The sequence below is a fragment of the Choloepus didactylus genome, chromosome 10, assembly GCF_015220235.1.
Source record: "Choloepus didactylus isolate mChoDid1 chromosome 10, mChoDid1.pri, whole genome shotgun sequence".
NCBI classification, from domain to species: domain Eukaryota; kingdom Metazoa; phylum Chordata; class Mammalia; order Pilosa; family Megalonychidae; genus Choloepus; species Choloepus didactylus.
The window spans coordinates 55478676-55501105 of record NC_051316.1 but is presented as its reverse complement, the minus strand read 5'-3'; the positions used below and the strand labels follow the sequence as shown (position 1 = coordinate 55501105).

Genomic DNA, 22430 nt, shown 5'->3' with positions numbered 1-22430 from the left:
TATTCTTTGAGGTCTTTATAAATCAGCCTCCTCTCTAGACAAAAAAAAAGGAAACCTCTGGATCAACACCAAGGAAGAGACCTATTTTTACGCAGCACTACCTTATTCTCTGGTTAGCCGGTAAGAAGGTCTGTTTTCATTTAATCAACTGGATAACAAGCAAACTGGTGAAGCAAAATGCTTAGAAAGGATGTAAGGGGCAGGTGTGTGTGTCTCATCCTACTGCAGTGGAAAAGGCTTTTATAAAGCTTCTATGGCAAAATGTATGTGTGTAAAAATATGTCAAGGATTAATTCCTCCTGGGCTGAGACCTAAGAATAGCTGAGTCCTGCTAGTCTCTAAATGATATTGCAATATACAAATGACATGTCATGTCTTATAGTGCAGGTGTGTGTATTGTCACCTCTTGGCCTTACCCAAGCTGGGCCAGCACGTACCCCTTACATTAAAGAGACAGGAGGCTGTGAAGGCTGGGGATCAGGAAAGTGGAATGTGTCTGTGTGAGTGAGTGTATGGCTGGGCCAGGGTCCATTCCAGAGATTACTATGGGTCACCCATTCTTTTCTCCCTTGGCAGAGTCAGAAGAGGCCTGAGTGATCACTTAAGCCGATGCCCCCATTTTAAAGAGAAGGAAACTGACCCTCAACAATGAAATGACTTGCACAGAGTCAAAAGTCACCAAGCATTGACTAATTAAATGTAATTTTGCATTTCACAACCCAGCAGTGCAAGATTTCGACCAAATGCGTAACACCTGAAGAGGAGTTTTCAATAGAGGATTCAAAAGGAGAACCAGGAATACATGACAACAAGCCAAAGAGAGAATATGATTTCTCAAATAGTGTCAGCTCATATCATGTTAAATTCAGAGGCAGAGGGGTTCCTGAAGTATATATGTACAAGTGAAGTAATCCAGAATTTCCTCAAAGTTGAAAACATGTTCCTGAGCATAGCAATAAAATGCAAGCAACTCCATTCTATAAATACTCTTCATGTAGCTACCACTTTTATCTGTGTTAGTTTAACACGTCCCTTCTTTCAGATCTAATGTGAATGCATAAGTTCAAACAATCACATTCATAACAGATCTGTCTTAGGAAGAACAGGATGCATGCAATCACTGCCAGCATATTTCAACAGAGACTAGTCTGTCATAAGTGGTAGACAGATAAATAAGATGGTTGATGAGAATATAATGAATCAATCTATCTGCTCAATACTATTACTCTTTAAAGAGAAGTCAGAAATTTCAGAAACTCCCCAAATGATTCTTGTGTTGTCAAAAGATTGTCAAATTGATATAATCTTAATGTGAAATTACGGAGAACTTAGCTGTTTGTAGGTTCCCAGGCAATGAGAATGAAAATGTTACATACATAACACAGCATTGTCAGATTTATGCAAACAAGAGCTTTTGATCCAAAAGGGCTTTTTTAAAAGCACATTAAAGGAGGGTGGTGAATTTTGCTTTACTGATCACACTCACGCCTGGTATGCCTAGTTCAGAATTACATTGAGGATTACGTCTTGGCTTTTTTTTTTTTGATAGTTAATGAACTTCTGTAAAAGGAACCTCTCTGTTCCTTTCATGCTGGATATTCCTCTTTATTTGAAGCCTGATTCTTGCTAACATCTGACTTGCTTAATAAACACTTGAGTCAACTAATATCTCAATTGTGATATGATCCTTTTATAATCTACCAAAAATGTAACATTGTTAACATTCTCATTTACTTTCCTTAAAACAGATACCCACAGGTTTGAACTAATGTAGATTTGTGTAATGCCAACTGAGAACCAAAATCATGGCAAAGAGAGGGGTATCTCAGCGTACATGGCATCTGAAAACGGAAATCCGTGTAGCTGATGCCAGAGCTAGAAACAGAGCTATTTTAAGTTAAACTGAGAGAGGAAGAAGTAGGACTTGAGGGATGATGCTGAAAAGTAGACAAAGAAAGATAAAGAATAAAATGAGATGGCCTTGCCAGCAAAAACAGTTTTAAGCATTCATTGTTAACAACTGATTAACAATAACATTAACAATACATAAGAAGTGGTTCCTAATTTTTGGCAAGTCAGTGTGCTGTTATGTGTATTCATACAAACAAATGAAGCATACACCTACACTTAAAGCTTGTTATGTGTGTTAAAAAAAAATCTTGGGAGGAGACACAATAAATAGATGGGAATGTGGTTTCCAGATGTGAGGTACTACAAAGGACTTGAACTTTTCATCTTGTATCTTTCTGTATTTCTTGAACTTTATCCAGCCATGGGTATGTTATGCAAAACATGCCCATTTTTATTACTGCTAACCATATACATTTTGTTTACCACAGTAAATCAGTGATCCCTTCCCTTTAAATAAATCTCAAAAATGAGGATGTACAAGATTCTGTAAGGTCACGTAGTCTCTTTCATTGGGAAAATGAGGCCTCTTCCAAGGGCAACACAGCAGATGTACCAATCGCTATGCTGCTTCATGGAGAGACAGCCCTGGAGAGGGAAGTCAGTGCCGCTGAAGGGAAAGGAAATACATGTTCTGGGGTAGGGTGGTGTGCGGGCAGCACATAGGTCTACGTGTAAGAAGACAAGGAGAAAAGCCAAACGAAGTAAATGAGTGCTAAAGAGAGCTACGGATTGAGGGCTGTTAGGATGAGCTCAAACCATGAGGCAAGGACTGTATTTGCAGTTATGCTCAACTTAAATGTTTGTGTGTCAAGAGGAGAGTCCCCCAAAGGGTAACTATAACTCATCAATTTTGGTGGCCATAGTGACATGTTGAAGCATTTGTAGGGGAAACATACACTATCTTATCAAATGGGTTATAATTAGGTAATGGAATGTCTGTGTGGGGGATGAGGGTAGTATCCATTTAGAGATGAAATGAAGTGCCTGATTACCACTGACCACGCACATTCTGAAATATTAGTTATCCTCACACTACTGCATGGGGCCTTCCACTCAGGGTCTCTTCTATGCTGTGACAGACAACAAAGGTGTCACCTACCTATGCTATGCAAACCAGGGGTCTTGGGTGTAGTCCTATTTAGGACTGCTGCTATTTAGCAGCAACTTCTCTAGATGGGAAAGGCAGATCAAAGGGAGGAAAATCCATCACAGCCAACTCGGAACTCTATAAACCTGGCCCTGGAAACCCAGGCTTCTTCCAAAGTTCATGATCTCACTGGCAGGCATCACCTTCCATTTGGCTGAGCAAGCCAGAACCCTGGGAGTCATCTTTGACATCTCCTTCTTCCTTAGCCCCCATATCAATCCATCACCAGGTCATCTTAATTTTTCCCCGAAATGTCTTTCAGATCCTTCCGATGCCCCTAACTTAGTCCAGCTATAACCAGTTCTCCTCTGATCTACTGTGATGCTCTCCTAACTGGCCTCTCAGCATCTAGTATGGCTCATCCTTCAATTCATCTTCTTCACTAGAGCCAAAGAAAATGTTTTATAACAAATCTGTTTATGTTAGCTTCTGCTTAAGGTCACTGATGGCTTATCCCTGTTTTTAGAATAAAGACCCAACCCTGCAACGTGGCCCCGCTAGTCTGGTTCTTTTTTCTTCCCCAAGTTCATCATCTACCTCCTCCAGCAGACGTGCTTATCTTCTTTCAGCAACTGAGCAGGCCAAGCTCCTTGCTGCCAATGGCCTTTGTATGCTTACCCTGAAATGCTCTCCCTCTGCCCTTTGTCCAGTTAACTCACACTGCAGATCTTGGATCAAGTTGCACTGATCACTCATCTAGTTAAGGTTGTTTTAGTTACAAGCTCCTATAAGATTGTACTGTCTCTCTCCCACTAGACTATAGGATCCATAAGAGTGGAAACCATTCTACTTTTATTTTTCACCATCACATCCCCAAGGCTCAGCACAATGCTTAGCATGTAGTAGGTGCTCACTGTATAAAAATTTTGGTAACGCTATCACTTATTTTGAAGGGTAAGAGATCCCCTGACTGGAGAATCCATATGTTACCACATAGGCTTATCAAAGATCTGGCCTGTGGGAATTTCTTGTCTACAAGAAGAAGGGCCTCCTGGAGGAGCATCACCTCACGCATCCATACACGTCCTTCACTTTCGGAGAAGAAAGAGGACTTGAGCACCATGCACTCTGCTTCTCCATCCTTATTAGATGACTCCTGGAGGGAACCCATTTTTAGATATTGGTTAAATATTTCCCCTGCCAACTTCGTGCATATAAAAACAAAACCAAAATACAAAACAAATCAACATGACCAAACATAAAACCTTATAGAAAAATAACTAATAGCACAGATTAGAGTCTTACAATAAATAATACAGGAAAGGAAGTTTTATGAATATTGAAATATTTTAAAACTGTAAGGAAATACTAAATTTCACACATAATCCATAAATCATTTAAAATTCCTCAACAATAGTGGGAAAAAAATACGTAGTGAAAAGGAGAAGCAAAGTTTCAGGGTTTAATGTATCCACTTGCAGCCCCAGTATGAGGTTGCATAATGAGATAGTCTCCAAAATATATACCTTATCTCATTATAATATCTCACCTAATGTCAAAGGTGCTCACATACACATGTGTTCAATAGTTCTCTTATAGTCCCCATTTCATAGGGCTTCAGAGAGTTGCTAATTAGAATGGAAGGAACAAACCCTAGTTAGTTTTTTGTCATTTTTTTTTAATGGTATGAGTCAGATAACCTGCATTAGAAGATTTAATTGTATGCTTTACTACCCAAAATGAGGAAATAACAATAAAGTAATCATTGGGTCAGATTATTTTTAATTAAAGGCTACCAAAGTATCAAGTATATTTTAGAAACAATAACATAGAAATATTTATATCTATACTATTGGAGATACACATAATTGTTAACCCCATCCTCCTTTTAAATGAGTTGTTAGCCATGAATCTGCAAAATACATCCTTTTCAGGCACAGATTACACTAGCTTTAATTATTGGTTGAATATCCTATTCTGATCTGAAAAACCATGTATATAATATTCAACATACTGTACAATAACATCTAATTTAGACAAAGATAAGCATTCTATGTTACTGGATAAAGTAACCAAAGCAGAGCAGACTTTCAAACATAATATTCTCCATTTTATAGAAGGTGTAAAATCAGATGATGCAGCAGAATCGATTTGCAGAGACACAAACTACCAACAATGATTATTGCAGACAACAGCTTCCAAGTTTTTCACTCAACTTTTTAGAACAGAACACTCTGACTGGAAAAGATGAGAAACTGAAGGGAAAAAAAATCTACTTACTCCACTCTCTTCACTTTTCCTTTATCATTATTCTTCTCTCTTTACTCACATACCAACCTCAAAATATAATTTATTAATGGTTCCCTGCCACCCATGAAAATCAGTTAACCTCTTTCAAATAAGGTCCAAAAAATGAAATAAAATGTAAGCTGTGTCATTCATCAATAGGTAGATAGTACTGACTTCTACTAAATATACTTATCAGACAGTAATATAAGTTTATTCTATTACCAAAATAATTTAAACCCCATGGTCAAACAGGAATATATATTCTTCATTGATTTATGGCCCCACATCTTCTGGGATGTGTCATCAACTTATGTGCTATATCTTGGTGTGTTAGCACCTGGGGTTGATGGATGTGAAAAATAATGTAAAATGGCTTGTAAACAGGTATCTCCCTATTGACTGTTAGAACCAAGAAACTCATGCTGTTAGGTATAGATTTCAGAAACTGTACAGAAAGCCATGCTTACAAAACTTGCTATAGGAAGAGTTAGTGCTCAAAAATTTAATGCATGAAACACACATGTAGCAACCTGATTATACCACATTTAAGGGCCACAGAATCTAAGTTTCAGATAAAAAAGAAGGTACAGGAGGGAAAGATTGAAAAGTTGGAAACCATACATCAAAGGCAGCTAATGCATCATTTTAATTTAAAGAGGAAAAGAAGGATCAGTAATGAACACTGGCATTCTGATATTACAATGGGAAGTGGCCATGTATTTACTAACTATGAGTTTTCGTTATATTTATAGCTTCTATCAAAGAGAGGTTAATTCAGCCCTACCCTGAGATTTAAAACTATGCCACTGTGCTGGATATTCACAGGGGAGCCTGCCAGGACCACTGAAGACATTTCCCAATAGTCCTGCTCTCGGGCGGACACGAGTGCCAGCAGCTGTGTTAATATCAGGGCTTCCTAAGCCTGGCTGCATGACTGATTTCTCACTCATATCGCAGTGGGACAGAACATTATTCACTTCATCTGAACCAGCGGTTTCAAAATTTTTTTAGGACTAGAGACCGTGTTTAAAGAATCTGAGGTAGAAGCCAAAATGCTATGGGCTCAGGTCATCTCTGGGACCACTTACTGAGGCACAGCCTTTCCAGAGATGGGAGCTGTGGAGCCAGTTCCATGCCTCCTGCTGCTGCCCCAGAGCTTCTAGGAATGTGGGATGGACACACCCATGACCCCTGTGGTGAGACAGGGACAGAGGAACAGATGCAGTGGGGCAGCTCAAAAAATGGGCTCCACAGAGGGCTCCACAGCTCCATGCTGAGCCCCCCCCCCCACCTGGCAGCCCTTGTGGCATGGCCCAGGACAGCCCAGATCCCTGCACCTGGAGCACCTGCCACCTCAGGTTGGCCTCAGCCGCTCCTCCTCACTTGGCTGTGCCCTCTCTGCTCAGATGGGCCTGGCCTCAGCCTAGAGAGGGACAGTTGTTGTGTATAATGAGACCCCTTATGTAAATAAAATGCATTTTGGTAAAGGAGTTTTGCTCTAAATACTAAATATTCTTTTCCTAGAAAGAACATGAAGCTTACAATATGAATTTGGAGTCAAATTTTAAAACAATTCTTAACATTGACTTTGACTTTCAAAATAACTGTCAAAGGTATGACTGAATAACCAAATTACTACCTAAATATGTGATGACTATACATATTAATTCTTTCCATTGAAAAACTATTTATTACCCATTTCTATAGGCCATGCCCTGTACTGAGAGCTAAGTATGTAAAAGTAACTCAAAACATCACGGTTCCTGTTTTCAAGAAGCTTAAAGTTTAGTAGATTCCATATATTAAACTCTGATAAGAACTATGGCAAACAAAAAAAATGGAAAACTTGGAATTTAATTTCTTCGTTTTTTAAGTGAACACTTCTTCATTTCTCTCCAATGCATTGCTAACAAGAAAGAGAGAGAGAATGTGCCTTTCCTTTATTCCTTCCTCACTTCTTTCTTTTTGCGGGAAAAAAAAAAAACAAAAACATGTTCTGGTTTGAAATATGATATCATAGAAACACTGTTTTAAAACTACAAAGTACTTTTAGGTCTAAGTACATTTATCATTTTTAAGATCTCTTAGCAGAGAGAACCACTGTTTTAACAGGTATTTTCTATTCTTTTCTTATATAGAAGTGCAGAAATTATAATTCTGAAATCAAATTTTGAAGACTTTTATAAGGCACATTTCCAACATACTGATGTTAGGTAGACATACAAATGAATTGTCCATATGGCTTTACAGAAGTTCAGAATATTGAAAGAAAATGGCTTGGGGTGATGTCATTAACATGGCAATGTAAACAGCTGTTGAAAACTCTCCAGGGAGTCAATGAAAAAATGGACAATTCTGAATTGTTTGAAACTCTGGAGGAGGATATAGACTGGAGAAGGTCCCTGCAGATGCCAAACTGAAGAAAGAGAAGAAATATCAGGGAGGAATCTTCCACCCCGACCAGCCAGTCCTTCCCTCCTCTCACTCGGGCTCAGTGTGGGAAAGGCACACAATCAACAGACAGGACCCCTCCGGCCACCAACAGAGACTATAAAATCTCTCACAGTAGTGAGACACACCCCACTGTTCGAAGACCCAGGGGACAGGGAAGGTCATTTCAAGGCCCAAGTCAGTGAGCGACAAAGAGACTGAGAAAACGTGGACAGAGACTGCGTTTCCAGCCCTGGGTATGAAAACCCTTCCCCCACCCTTGAAGGAAGCAGCAGCTGGCAGCACTTTCCTTGTCTGGGGGACAGCTGGAGTACTGGGTCAGCTGAGGGAGTACTCTGCCATAGGTGTAGCCCCACATCGAGCCAGATTTTGGCTGGCAAGGTGAGGGCATAGGAATCCCACAGTTTCAGCTCACATGTGTAGATGCAGCCTGCGCTCAGAGACAAAGCAGCCGCTGAGGATGATTAACTTACCGAACAGTGCCATCTGCTGGACAGTCTGGAAAGTGCAAGGGAATAGAAACCCTTTTAAAACCATGCTTCAGACCCTTTGTAAGGAACACAGCAGCTGCTAAATCAGACTAAAGGGTAAAGGACGATATTGACAGTGTTTTAAAATTTCAGCTTCTGTGTGATACCAAAGGAAGAGATGTTTAATAGGTGCAAAATCTATATTTTTTTGTACCACACTATATAATTTAACTTGTATGGTCAGTTTATTCAAACACCATAATTACATGAAACTTTAAATAGGGAGTGAAATCTGGTTGGTTTGTACAGGTTAATGTGAAGCCCCAATACATCCCAGAGTAAACTAGGCAGAGAATAAAAAATGTATTTGCAAAGCCCCCTTGAGGGACTACCAATTAGAAGGCCAAGCCCTCGATCTTGGGGCTTGCTCTTATGAAGTTTGTTACTGCAAAGGAGAAGCTAAACCTACTTAAAATTGTGCCTAAAAGTCACCCCCAGAGAACCTCTTTTGTTGCTCATGTGTGGCCTCTCTCTCTAACTCAACTTTGCAGATAAACTTACTGTCCTCCCCCCTATGTGGGACATGACTCCCAGGGGTATAAATCTCCGTGGCAACATGGGATTGAAAAAGCCTTCTTGGACCAAAAGGGGGAAGAGAAATGAAACAAAATTAAGTTTCAATGGCTGAGAGATTTCAAACAGAGTCGAGAGGTCATTCTGGAGGTTATTCTTATGCATTATATATCTAGATATTCCTTTTTAGTTTTTAGTATATTGGAATAGTTAGAAGGAAATATCTGAAACTGTTAGACTGCAACCTAGTAGCTTTGATTCTTGAAGACAATAGTATAAGTATATAGCTTATACTGGGTGACCATGTGATTGTGAAAAACTTGTGGTTCCCACTCCCTTTATCCAGTTTATGGACAGATGAATAGCAAAATGTGGATAAAAATTAAATGAATAACAGGGAGGTATGGAGGGTATGGGATGTTTTGGGTGTTCTTTTTTCCTTTAATTTTTATTCTTATTCTTTTAGTGTGTGTGATAATGAAAATGTTCAAAATTGTGGTGATGACTGCACAGCTAAATAATGGTACTGTGAACAACTGACTGTACACTGTTGATGACTGTATGGTTTGTGAATATATCTCAATAAAATTGAATAAAAAACAGCTTATATGGACTCTAACACCTCCTCTGCAGTATAATTTTGAAAGACTTAACTCAAGAAGGAAAAAGGAGTGACATTTTTGGAGTAACTAATAGGTTCCTAGTGCTGCACAATGAAGATTATAGACATTCTCTCATTTAATCCTTATATCAATTCAGAAAGTTAAGTTGTAGGGTTTCCAATTTTAGATGAGGAAACCAAAGCTCAAAGAAGTTAAATAACTCACTGAGGACTATTGGCTGGTAATTACAAAGCTCTTTTGCTAACTTCATTGCAGAAGGATAACAATTTAAAAGTGGATATAGGAAGGAATTCTTCATACAGTTTTTCAACTTAACGATTAAAATATTTTTTATATGGTTTTATCCATCCTACTAAGAAAAAACACTGTATTCTCTCACAAATGGTTGGGCTTCAGTTGTGAAGCATAAGTAAGGATGACCAGGGCCACACAAAGAAATGGAGAATAGAGGAAGAAAAGAAAACTCAGGGCACACAGGTTCTGGTTTTGGACACAGTGTCTTTTGGCAATCCAGGCGTTATGCCGAATAGACAGCAAAGTGAAGCTCAGCAGACAGGTCAAACTCACTTATCCACAATAAGCAATCTGAAAATGAAATTAAGAAAACAATTCCATTTATAATAGCATCAAAAATAATTCAAAACTGAGGAATAAATTTTAAAAGAAGCACAATATTGAAAACTATAGAATACCTCTGAGATAAACGAAAGAAAATCGGAATGAATAGAGAAAGACATATCATGTTTATGGTTTGGAAGATTCATTATCATTAAGATGGCAATTCTTCAAATCAATCTATAAATTCATTGCAATCCCTACCCAAATCTCCTCAGGCTGCTGAGATCTGACCAGCTGACTGTAACATTTATATGAAGATGCAAAGTACCTAGAATAACAAAAACGATTTTTTAAAATTAAGAACAAAGTCGGAATACTAACACTACTAGACTTCAAAATTTACCAAAAAGCTGCAGTAATCAAGAAAATTTAGTATTGGTGTAAGGATAGAGATATAAGGCAACAGAACAGAGTAGAAAGTCCAGAAATAAATCCTTACTTTTATGGTTGGCTGATTTTTGACAACGATGCCAAGCCAATTCAATGGGGAAAGGAAAATTTTTTTCAAGAAATTGTGCTGGAACAACTGGATATCCATATGCAAATAAACAAATAAAATGAATTTAGACTCTTAGACCTCACATCATATACGAACATTAAATGAAAGGCTTAAAACTATAAAACTTCTGGAAGAAAACATAGGAGAAAATATTTATGACCTTGAGTTAGACAAAGATTTCTTAAGATATGACCCCAAAAGTATGATTCATAAAGAACAAATTGATAAAAAGATACCATTAAAATACAGAAAGAGGAAAAAAAAGAGGAAAGAAACTGGGAGAAAATATCTGCAAACTATGTATGTGTTAAAAGATTTATACACAGAATATATTTTTTTAAAAAAACTTAAAACAATGAGATAATATTACACACCTACTATAAGGGTTTGAATCCAAAAGACTGACAAAACCAGGTATTGGCAAGGATTAACCACACGTTGCTGGTGGAACACAAAATGGTATAGTCACTTTGGAAAAACGGTTTGGCAGTTTCTGAGAAAGTTAAACATATTGTATAACTCAGTATTCTCACTCCTAGGTATTTACTTAGGAGAAATAAAAACATTTGTCCACATAAAGACCTGCAACCAAATATTCATAGCAGCATTATTCATAACAGTCCCAAGCTGGAAACAATCCAAATGTCCATCAACTGGGAAATGAATAAACAAAGTACGTTATATTCATATAACAGAATGCTATTCAAACTGAGAGAAAACATTTTCAAAACATGTATCCAACAAAGGACTTGTATCTAGAATATATTAAGAACTCTTACAGCTAAGTAACCCAGCACTTATCACTCCTCCTCTTTCCTTAAACTGTGCACGCCACAATTGCTTCCATATCTGAATTTACCTTCTATAATCTTTATCTGGTATTTTTCTTGTGACATCTTTTAGACCAGCTCCTGCAGGGAGTGGGACAAGGTAAGGGTAACCAGTCTGGAGGAGAAGTAACACAAATGGGCTGGGATGGGGAGGGACTTCCCAATGCTGAGGGTGGCCTCAATGACAAGGAGTCTCTGGGCCAACCTGGGGTCTCCACTCCAATCTTTGCAGACCTATCTGACTTGAAAATCCAGAGCACCTAAATCCAGGAGCTAAAAGGGATCCCAAAAATGCCTTTCAGGAAACCATGGCAAAGAATGTTTCTGGGAAAACTTTTTTCTTGTTTTTTACAACCCACCTAGATATTTTATTTTGCCTCCAGAATACCCAGGATTATTCCCACAGCTACACTTACACATCTCTGAATCCTCCATGTTGCCTAGCACAGCGTTGAACACAAAGCTCAAAAAGAATGATGTCACTGGATATTCCCAAACACAGGGTGGATTTGGTTCAAGGTGCCTGCCACCCTTTGGTCTGAGCTTTGCACTGAGAAGAGATGATGAAGTCCTGAAAACTAATAACACTGCCCTCAAGTTCAAGGCAGTGATTCTGATTTTGTTAGACTGAAGATGAGATGCCATACCTGGAGTTCCCTTGGGAAGAAAAGGATGGAAAAAGAAATGCCAGGAACCTGTCCCTTGGGAATAAATTTCCCAAACCAATCACCTTGAGATAATTACCAAAAGAGAAATAAGAGAAATACTGTCAAGTGAAGAAAGTAAATAACTGAAGAAAAACATAACTGACAGTGTGTCTTCATGGCAACTAGTTAATCTCCTACATGGGACATCAGGGCAATACAATTTTCTTAGAGGATCACCAGTGCTAAATGGAAATTGTCAATATGACACCTACTGAGTAGTGGTCAGTGAGACACGTAAAGTTTATAAAACAGAAAGGGGGTGCAACTACAACTTGAATACGGTCTTCAACATTCCATTAATATGCCCCAGGCTTTAATGTAAACAGTTGCACAAGAGTTACATAGAAGGGGACAATATTCCAAGACCTGGAAAGTACCCATGTCCCAGTAAAAGACAGTACATGAAATTCAAGTGACTATGAGGTCTTCAGTGAGGGGAAAAACATTGAGAAATGATGAATAAGATGAAACTGATTTAATGAGAGGCCCTGGCCCAAGAACTGTGGGTTTAGTCTCCAAAAATTGATCCAGATTCTACTCTCTTAATGTCCTTGAGGTTTTTTTTTCCTTAGTAAACTCCTAGCCCCAAATGGTAATACTGTCTTCCCCTTTGTTGAGTAAATTATTTTTATCTACTTATCAATTTTGTGTAAGTTGTATTTATACAGGTACAGTAACCGTTGCATTGCTTTGTGTATTTTTTTCTTGTTTTTGAAGATATTTGAAATACTCTAGAGAATTTGAACTACTAATGTCTGATTTATTAGAGTTATGGCCAGTAAGTACTTAGAAAAATTGACATTTGTGAGAACTGTATATATTAAATTTATAATCATAGTTAAGAAGTCCAAGGAAACTTGATTACTTAAATAAAAAATGGTTAGAATTTGATCTGTCAATTTTATGCATTATATGAACATTAATCAAGGAACAAATGAAAGAGTATGTCCTTACTTTTTATGTAAAAATTATTAAATTTATAAATAACAATATCTGTCAGCTGAATTTAAAGGCTTAAGAAAAATGGATTTTAATTCGAATACTGATTAAAATCAGAGTAATAAGTATTCTTCTTCATATATAAAAAGCTTCCCTTAGAAGTACAAACCAACTGGAATTAGGTGAAGCCTTTCATCTCATAGACTCCCAGCTCCACTGTCAGGATACAGAAGCAAAGGCACCATTTCTGATGCCATGTGGGCCAAACGCAGAACCCTGGGCAAAAAGAAAATATCCATTGACTACAGAACAACAGGACAGCATGGCAGGAGAGAAGGGCATCAGTCTGGAGCAGAAATAACACTAATGGGCTGGCATGGGGCAAGACTTCCCAATGCTGAGGTGGCCTCATTGACAAGGACTCTCTGGGTCAACCTGGGGTCTGCCATTGTAATGTGTGCAAGTCCACCTGACTTGAAATCCAGAGCACCTACAATCCAGGAGCTAACAGGCATCCAAAAGTGCTTCCTAGGATCCCATGGCATAGAATGTTTCTGAGAACAACTTTTTCTTGGTCTTTCGAACCCACCAAGATATTTTATTTTGCCTCCAGAACACCAGAGTCCCCTACACCTCTGTTTGGCAGTGGGGGCCTGTGCAGTGCAGAACATCAGCAACCTGATATGCCCACAGGATGCCATGTTTTACCATTGGGGAGGCACAAAGTCTTCTACCACAATTATATTAAGTCACAAAGAGCAGACTTCCTGGAAACATGACAAAAACTACGGAGGCAATGAGCAATTGATTACAGAGGGGGCTGACTTGTATTCTGGACCTAACTTTGTCACTACCTTGTTTTGTGAGCTAGGGAAAAATTAAAACACTTTTGTAATTTGGCAAGTATCACATCTGTGAAATGGGCAGGAACTTACTTTGGAACAGGGCTTATAATGAAAAGCAACTAAATAACACTTATAAAAACACTTTGAAAAATATAAATGTAAATATCAGGAACCATATTTTTATTATAAAGTATGGAAGATGCTCGGATTACTTTATATCAAGAGAAAACGATAAACTGACAGTGAAATCTCACGCATGCAGGTACCAAGTCCTCTTTGGTCTCCAAATTTCATCAGTACCAGAAAAAAGTTTCTACAGACTGCAGTTAATATCCTAAAAAATTTGATTTTGTGCCTACTATATACCAGGCATTTAGCTCATTTGGTCTATTTAATAGCCCTAGAAAGTAGAAATAATTGAACCAGAAAAATCTGAGGCTCTAAAGTTTAAGCTACTTGCCTATAAGTGAGGGAAAAAAAAAAAAAAAAACTCTAAGAACCTTACAGTTTGCACTGTAGAGTCCACAAGAACTAAAGGACATGGCAGTTCTTCCCCAGAATCCTGAAGCAAATAGATCTCTTGCTTCTTTCATATTTCAACAAAGGCTGAAAAACATAGTGGGTCCTCATGGAAATTTCAGTGATGCACTCTTGCTGGTGAATTTCTAAATGGTCCTGTTTCTCTTCTCATGCCCAGTGGTGAATTTTAAGTGCTCATTCTAAAATGATCCAGTTCACGGTGCAACACCATCCTCTCTCGAAATGAGCTCTAAGTTCAGACTAAAGGAAGCAGTCATCACTCTGCTGTCTACATGATCACGCCAGAGGATTCCAGGTTTTAGTTGATGCTAAGAGGGGACCCTGGGATCTCTATAATCGCTGAGTTTTTTTCAAACAGGCAACTTTTATTCCCAGCGAAATAGTGGCAGACAAAAAAATTCAAAAGGCGTGTTGCAATTTCACAGACTGACAGATCGAGGCGTGCAGCAATACATCTTTTATTACTTCTCTTGACAGCTACAGATTGCATGCCACGTGTACATGGGCTGATATACACATGCTGCAGGTGTACCATTAAGAGAAAAAATTTTGGACATTTTTCTGGCCATCACAGAAATAAAGTACTTAGGTATGGAAAGAAATTCCCTGGTAGTCCAAAGAATGTTAATTCCTACTGCTCAAATACTCACTCTAGTCACAAAATCTTAATGCAGACATTTTAGTAGCTGGAAAAATTATTTTCAAATATGGGATAGGCCAGCCTGCAATTAAAGGTTTCTCATTTGTTAAATTTAAAAAATTATTTGTAACCACTAACTTTATAAATAAGGGAAAGTAATTTTCTTTATTAAAGCATCAGGCTTCATAAGGGATTATATTTATGTCACATAAATAGCTTAGGATGATTAAATTTGATATTCTAAACTTGAGAACTTTAAAATAACATTTTAAAGTTATGGCTCCATTTACATAGTTAAAAATTGAAGCTCACTGTATCCTTGTAGCAGTTGTAGTTAGCAAGTAAACATAAACACAGCTTAGAGAAACTGGTTCCTCAGTAGCAGCAATGCCCCACCACACTACATTTCATAAGTAACTCTCCCAAGCAGCATGATCCCCTGGGAAGCACACTGTATGGACTGGAAAGTTTTAGGACCCTAAAAATTTATGTTCTACCACCAGGTTCAGAAGTCACAGGTATATCATCTAATGAAAATGTAAGACTTCTCTGAAGAATTATAATATCTATTTACTGTTTCCACCAAACAATTATATGCTGTTTTGCCACAATCTGTAAGATACCGAGGCAGGGCCAGACCTGGTATATTTTTTCTTATATCCTCATGAAATTCCCCTACTAGGATCCTGAACAGGGTCCCTATCTCCCAAAAGACAGTTCCAATGTAAGTAAATATCAAAAGCAGAAGTGAGACCATCCTAGCAGTTTAGCCACATGGCCTGAATATGGTTATACTGGTATAAAGAAATTATATTTGGTGCCCCATTTCCCTGCCTGGCCTAGTCATAAGTTTCCCTTCTAAGCGATGACCCCAGGTAGCCCTGCCTGGGCATAACTGTAACTAGCAAGGCCTGTACCTATCTATGGTTTGGGATTACAGAGGCCCCTGCTGCTTCTCCTGAAAGGCCCTTGCTACTTCTACCTTTTCGTGACATGCAATTTACTAGCAGGCAGATGCTTCCATACGGTTTGGGTGATAAGAAGCAGCCCTCAGAGAACCCAAGATGGCGGCTAGGTGAGACAGGGCAAAAAAACATCTCCATGAAAAACACTAGATAAAAGCCAGAAAGTGACCCGAGCACCAGTTCCAGTGATGCACCAGCCAGACAAGGTCTGCTAAATCCACACAGATCGTGCTTTTGGTGAAACCGGGAGTCTGCATTCTGAAATGAGTGAGTGAACCGGCTGAAAGTCCAGCAGCCACGCCGCAGTGTGGGGAAATGGTGGGTTGGCGTTTGGAGACGGACTAGTTCCTTTAAAAAAAGAAAAACAAACCTGGGACCAACTGTGGATACAATGGTGAGAACCACGCAGTAAAGCATGGCAGGAGCAGGCTGTCCCAATGCCTCGTTGTCTGGTGGGGAGGATAGCCCTTCCCACACCCGCTGCTGATTGTCTCGGGGCCAGGGGGGTAGACAGGAGCCGAAAGGAGAAAGAAACCACGCCCCTTGCAACCATCTCCCTGGCTGGCTGGGGATGCTCCTGCCCAGGGCTGGACCCATAGCCCAGAGCCGCACCAAGGGTCCCAGTGTGATGGGGAGTGTTTCCCACAGCACGGCGTACATGCCACTATATTGGCCGTGGACAGTGGCCTTTAGTGCACCCACAGCTAATTGTCCCAGAGCTGGGAAGGTGCATCTATGCGAAGAGGGGGAAATTAACATGCCCTATTCAACCATCTTTACCAGCAGGCTGGGAACGACCCTGCACGGTGACGTGGTGCAGCCTTGCCTCGGCAGGGGTCCTGGAAGAGCATGGCTGAGAAGGGGGACCTGCTCAGAAATCCCAGTGACCCTATGCCAGTGCCAGGGACTTGTGGGTCAGCGGCAGAGACAATCTGTGGTGGGACTGAGGTGAAAGCCTAGACTCTTGCAAAAGCCTTAAATCTCCGGGAACACCTAGGAGGTTTGATTATTAAAGCTGCCCTGCCTCCCTAACCGCTCAGACACATGCCTCACATTCAGGACGGACAGCAACAATAACACACCCAAACTTACTGCACCAATTGAACCGCATAAGAATCAGATCCCCACACACCACAAAGACAAAGTTGGGGAGAACTGACTTGAGGGAAATAGGTGACTCGTGGATGCCATCTGCTGGTTAGTCAGAGAAAGTGTACGCCACAAAGCTGTAGATCTGACAAATTAGAGATTGGTGTCTGAATAATCCTTCATGTCCTAAAAGAACCCTATCAAGTAAAGCAAATGCCAAGAGCCCAAAACAACAGAAAACTTAAAAGCATATGAAAAAACAGACGATATGGATAACCCAAACCCAAACCCAAACACCCAAATCAAAAGATCAGAGGAGACACAGTACTGGGAGAAATTAATCAAAGAACTGAAGACACAGGACAAGAGCATGGCACAGGATATAAAGGACATGAAGAAGAGCATGGAACAGGATAGAAAGGACATAAAGAAGATCCTAGAAGAGCAAAAAGAAGAAAATGTAAGAGTCAATAAAAAATAGAAGATCTTATGGAAATAAAAGAAACTGTTGGCCAAATTAAAAAGACTGTGGATACTCATAATACAAGATTAGAGGAAGTTGAACAATGATTCAGCATCCTCGAGGACCACAAAGCAGAAAATGAAAGAACAAAAGAAAGAATGGGGAAAAAATAAAAAAAATCGAAATGGATCTCAGGGATAGGATAGATAAAATAGAACATCCAAATATAAGACTCATTGGTGTCCCAGAAGGGGAAGAGAAGGCTAAAGGTCTAGAAAGTGTATTCAAAGAAATTGTTGGGGAAAAGTTCCCAAACCTTCTACACAATATAAATACACAAACCATAAATGCCCAGCGAACTCCAAATAGAATAAATCCAAATAAACCCACTCCAAGACATATTCTGATCAGACTGTCAAATACTGAAGAGAAGAAGCAAGTTCTGAAAGCAGCAAGAGAAAAGCAATTCACCACATACAAAGGAAAAAACATAAGACTAAGTAGTGACTACTCAGCAGCCACCATGGAGGTGAGAAGGCAGTGGCATGACGTATTTAAAATTCTGAGAGAGAAAAATTTCCAACCAAAAATACTTTATCCAGCAAACTCTCCTTCCAATTTGAGGGAGAGCTTAAATTTTTCACAGACAAACAAATGCTGAGAGATTTTGCTAATAAAAGACCTGCCCTACTTCAGATACTAAAGGGAGCCCTACCTACAGAGAAACAAAGAAAGGAGAGAGAGAGATAGAGAAATTTAAGACATATATAGAACATTACATCCCAAATCACCAGGACACACATTCTTCTCTAGTGATCACGGATCTTTCTCCAGAATAGACCATATGCTAGGACATAAAACAAGCCTCAATAAATTTTTTTTTAATTGAATTTATTCAAAGCACTTTCTCTGACCACAATAGAATATAAATAGAAGTCAATAACTATCAGAGACTTGGAGAATTCACAAACACCTGGAGGGTAAAAATGAGGGGGAGATGAAAACATTCTCAGATAATCGAAAGCTGAGGGACTTCATCACCAGTAGATCAGTCCTATAAGAAATGCTAAAGGGAGTTGAGCAGGCTGAAAGGAAGGGACACTAAACAATTGACTGAAACCACATGAAGAAATAAAGATTTCCAGTAAAGATCACATGGTAAATATAAATACCAATACTACTGCATTTTTGATTTGTAACTCCACTATTTACTTCCTACAGGACCTAAAATACATAAACTGTAATGATAAATCAATGGTTTTGGACTCAATGTAAAATATGTAATTTTTGACAAGAACTACATAAAGGTGGGGCAATGGAGGAGTATAGGAACATACTTTATGTGTCCTACTGAAGTTAAGTTGGTATCAAAGAAAAAGAAGATTGTTATAGACTTAAGAGGTTAAATTTAAACCTCACGGTAAACACAAAGAAAGTATCAGAGAATATGATCATAGAGATGAAAAGTGGAGTACGGGTTACAAGAAGTGGGGGAAGGGGCAATGGGGAGTTAAGAAATGAGTGTACGGTTTCTGTTTGGGGTGAAGGGAAATTTCTAGTAATGGATGGTGGGAAGATGACAGCATTGCAACGTTCTAAATGTGATTAATCCCACTAATGGAATGCTAGGAAGGGGTTGGAATGGGAAGATTTAGGCTGTATATATGTTTCCACAAGTGGAAAAAAAAAAAAGACAGTCTAAATAGAAAATGACAATTAAATGCCAAGGATGATCCTGGATGGGATCTGAGGATGGAGGAGAGGAGGCTCAAAGGGACACAGTTGGGACATAAGGAAAACAAAGGAAATAAAGAATGTAAGCTTTGTATCAGTGTTGAATTTCTTGAACTTCTTAGCTGCACTTAGTGGGAATGCATAAAAGAATGTTCTTGTTCATGGGAAATGTACATGTGAACTATATTGTTTGCTCTCATATGTTCAGAAGACAGAGCAATAGATGATGGATGATAGGGAGGGAGGGAGAGAGGGAGGAAAAGAAAGAAATGGTGCTGTGACAGGATGTTAAAGTTGGTGGATTGGGGTATCAGGGGAGGGAGGTCGGGTTATGCAGTTCTGTGTATGGGGTTTGTATTGTTTTTGCAACTGTTCCTGTAAGTTTGAATTTATTTCAAAATAAAATTTAAAAAAGAAGCGGCCCTCAGCTTCTCCAAACAGCTCTTGTCGCTTCTGCTTTTCACGTTATATAGTTTGAATCCTCCAATCTCCAACATCCGGGGGGAAAGCCCACCTCTCCCCTCTGGAGAGGGTAGCTCAACAAAGGCAAGAGTCCAGGATCCACATGTGTGCCCCCCCCTCCCCGCCCCGGGACCCAGGCAGGAGCCTACGTGAGGAAAGACAGGGCCCTCCATGCTCCCCCTCCAGGCTCTTGAATCCAACAAAGCTGTCCTTCCAGGTATTCTCGGCTGGCTGGCTATCACATAACATCCAAAATAACGGTGCATTTGTGTTGAGTGTGTGCGAACACATACATCATATGTGGGAACAGATATTTATACATGAATATGTTTATAATATACTTAACTACATGTACATATCATATCTTTAAAATTAACACCAAAATCCCATGTCTCAAACTGAAACCTAGTTGACACACTGCAAAAGCATTTCATTAATTTCAGTTTTCCAGTGAAAAATAAAGACTCCAAACATTGGTAATCCTTTACATTTCAAAAGCTTGTCTTAAAAATCCATGACTTCCCCTTTTGGGAACCAGATGATGACCAAGACAAACTACATGGAGTAGAACTGCAGAGTGCTATAAACCTCCTAAAACAACACAGCTGCTCCACAGAGTCCGAGCTTCTGCACCTTGAGTAAGGAGTCTTCTAAAATGCACAAACCAGGGGCCCAGCATGGATAGGAAAATATATTTAAAAAAAAAAACTTTCCCTAAAGAATTACCAAAGAAGTGATGCAGGGAAGCCTTATAAGCACCAAGGTACAACGGAAGAGGACACAGCAGCTAAACAACTGGTGGCACTATTAAGAAAGTATGTGAAATTTGAAAACAATTTAATTGAAATATTCCTACTCGGTGTAAGAAACCTGTGACAAGCAACGAAAAATGTAAGAGATTGGGATGGAGTGGCAGGGAGTACTGAGGGAGGAAAGGTTGAAAGAGAAAAGATCTGTCTCCAAAAGAGTATAGATTTTTTCCTGAAGAAATGATTGTTTACACAACTACAAACAGATGCTGTCTCTCCAATCTATGTCAACTCACTTACTGAGTGTGCCATACTCTCCAAGGAACTTCACACACATGTGCTGCACATGTGCATGTACACACACACACACACACACACACAGTCTGGCTGCTAAAACTCAAACCCTTATCAAATATGCAAAGCATTAGCTAATCAAGTAGTAAAGAATTTTGCTTTTTCATTCTTGTTGATTTAAATGCCCAGGTTTTCCTGAACAATCTTCTAAATTTTAGGGCCTATGTCCTTCTCACGACACTCAGGCATACTTACAATCATGTCTAGTTTTGGGTTCACAATAAGAGGAAATGGAAAGTGTCAAAGGAAAGACTTGTGGAATTTCAGAAAAGTGCCAGGTCACAGGCATTATTTTCCAATGTATGAGTTAAAAACATTCCAGGAAAACCTCACAATGACTGGGTGAGTAGAGGCTTGAGATGTGACAGGGAATTGAAGAGTCATTAAATACTATCATGCATCAAGACTTAATTATTTTGCCTTTTTACCTTTGCTCAGGGTTTGGCATTAGAGCTTGGAAGTCCTTTACCCCACACCCACCATGCTCCCCACCAAAGGGTTTTCTCTCTTTTGCTGCATCAATGTTCACAGTGCACACAAAAAAGGGTTAATTCTGAAACAGGTATGCACCCCAGCAGGGTTACTGAAAATCAAGGGGTCTCACTCTCCTCTATGTTTTCTTGCCTTTCTTGCCCTTGAATATACCTTTTCTTCCTGATTTAAATGTCCTTTCTTCCCAGGGTCTATGAGCATAGGCTCTGGAGCCAGACTGTGTAAGAACTAAATACTATTTTGATACTTACTAGCTATATGTCACCTTGCAAAAGTATTTACCAATTTGTGCCTCGGTTTCCTCAGCAGCAAAATATGAAAAATACTAGTGCCTAGCATATAGGTCTGTGGGGCTGTAATGGTGAACTGAGTGCATGCAAGTCAAGGGTTTGGTGCAGTAAGTGGCACGTGGTAAATGTCACTAAGTCAGTAAGAGATTAACTCTGGAATCTCTTGCTCATTCTTCCAGACCTGATGTGTGTAGATTGCCCTTCCTGGGCCTCCACGGTTGGTTGCTTTTGGTTGATTTACAGCATTTGTACACTGTTCAGAAAACACACTTTTACCAAGCTGCATCCCCTACTAGACTCTGCAGAGATGACATCTTCTTTCTCCACGTTTCCCAGCACCCAGTGGGATTCTTGGCACATAGTAGGTGCTCAGTGAATGTGGACTAAGGGCTTGAAGGGACGATTTAATTCTCACAAGGAGAGTCAATAAGGGTTGCTGTTTTGTGAATACCAATAGTAACACACAAAAATGAAGCTCCAGCCAGAATTCAGCAAAGATACAGAGTTCACTAATTTGGTATATGATCAAGTTCTGGGATTTTTAATTTGTTTAAATTCACTTGCTTTAAAATCTTTCAAATAGAGTCACTTCTGCTTACATACTTGTTCTCTTAAGGGCATAGAGAAGTAAGCATAACAAAGCTGAACAAGTCAATGCTTCTTCAGCCCCAGGAGACCAAAATCCTAGAAGTATTTATAAACAATCTCACAAAGTTACAGTAAATTTCAATTCACCTAATGCATAATTATTACTATTTAAAAAGTCATTAAGAAATGTCTTTCCAAGTACAAATAAAAGCTAAGCATCAG

The 22430-nt window shown here is 39.3% G+C and overlaps 1 protein-coding gene across 9 annotated transcripts in view; it reads right to left on the bottom strand.

Moving 5' to 3' along the window:
- Positions 1-22430, bottom strand: part of KDM4C (lysine demethylase 4C) — a 517981-nt gene that overhangs the window by 31632 nt on the left and 463919 nt on the right. The gene's annotated exons all lie outside the window — the stretch shown is intronic.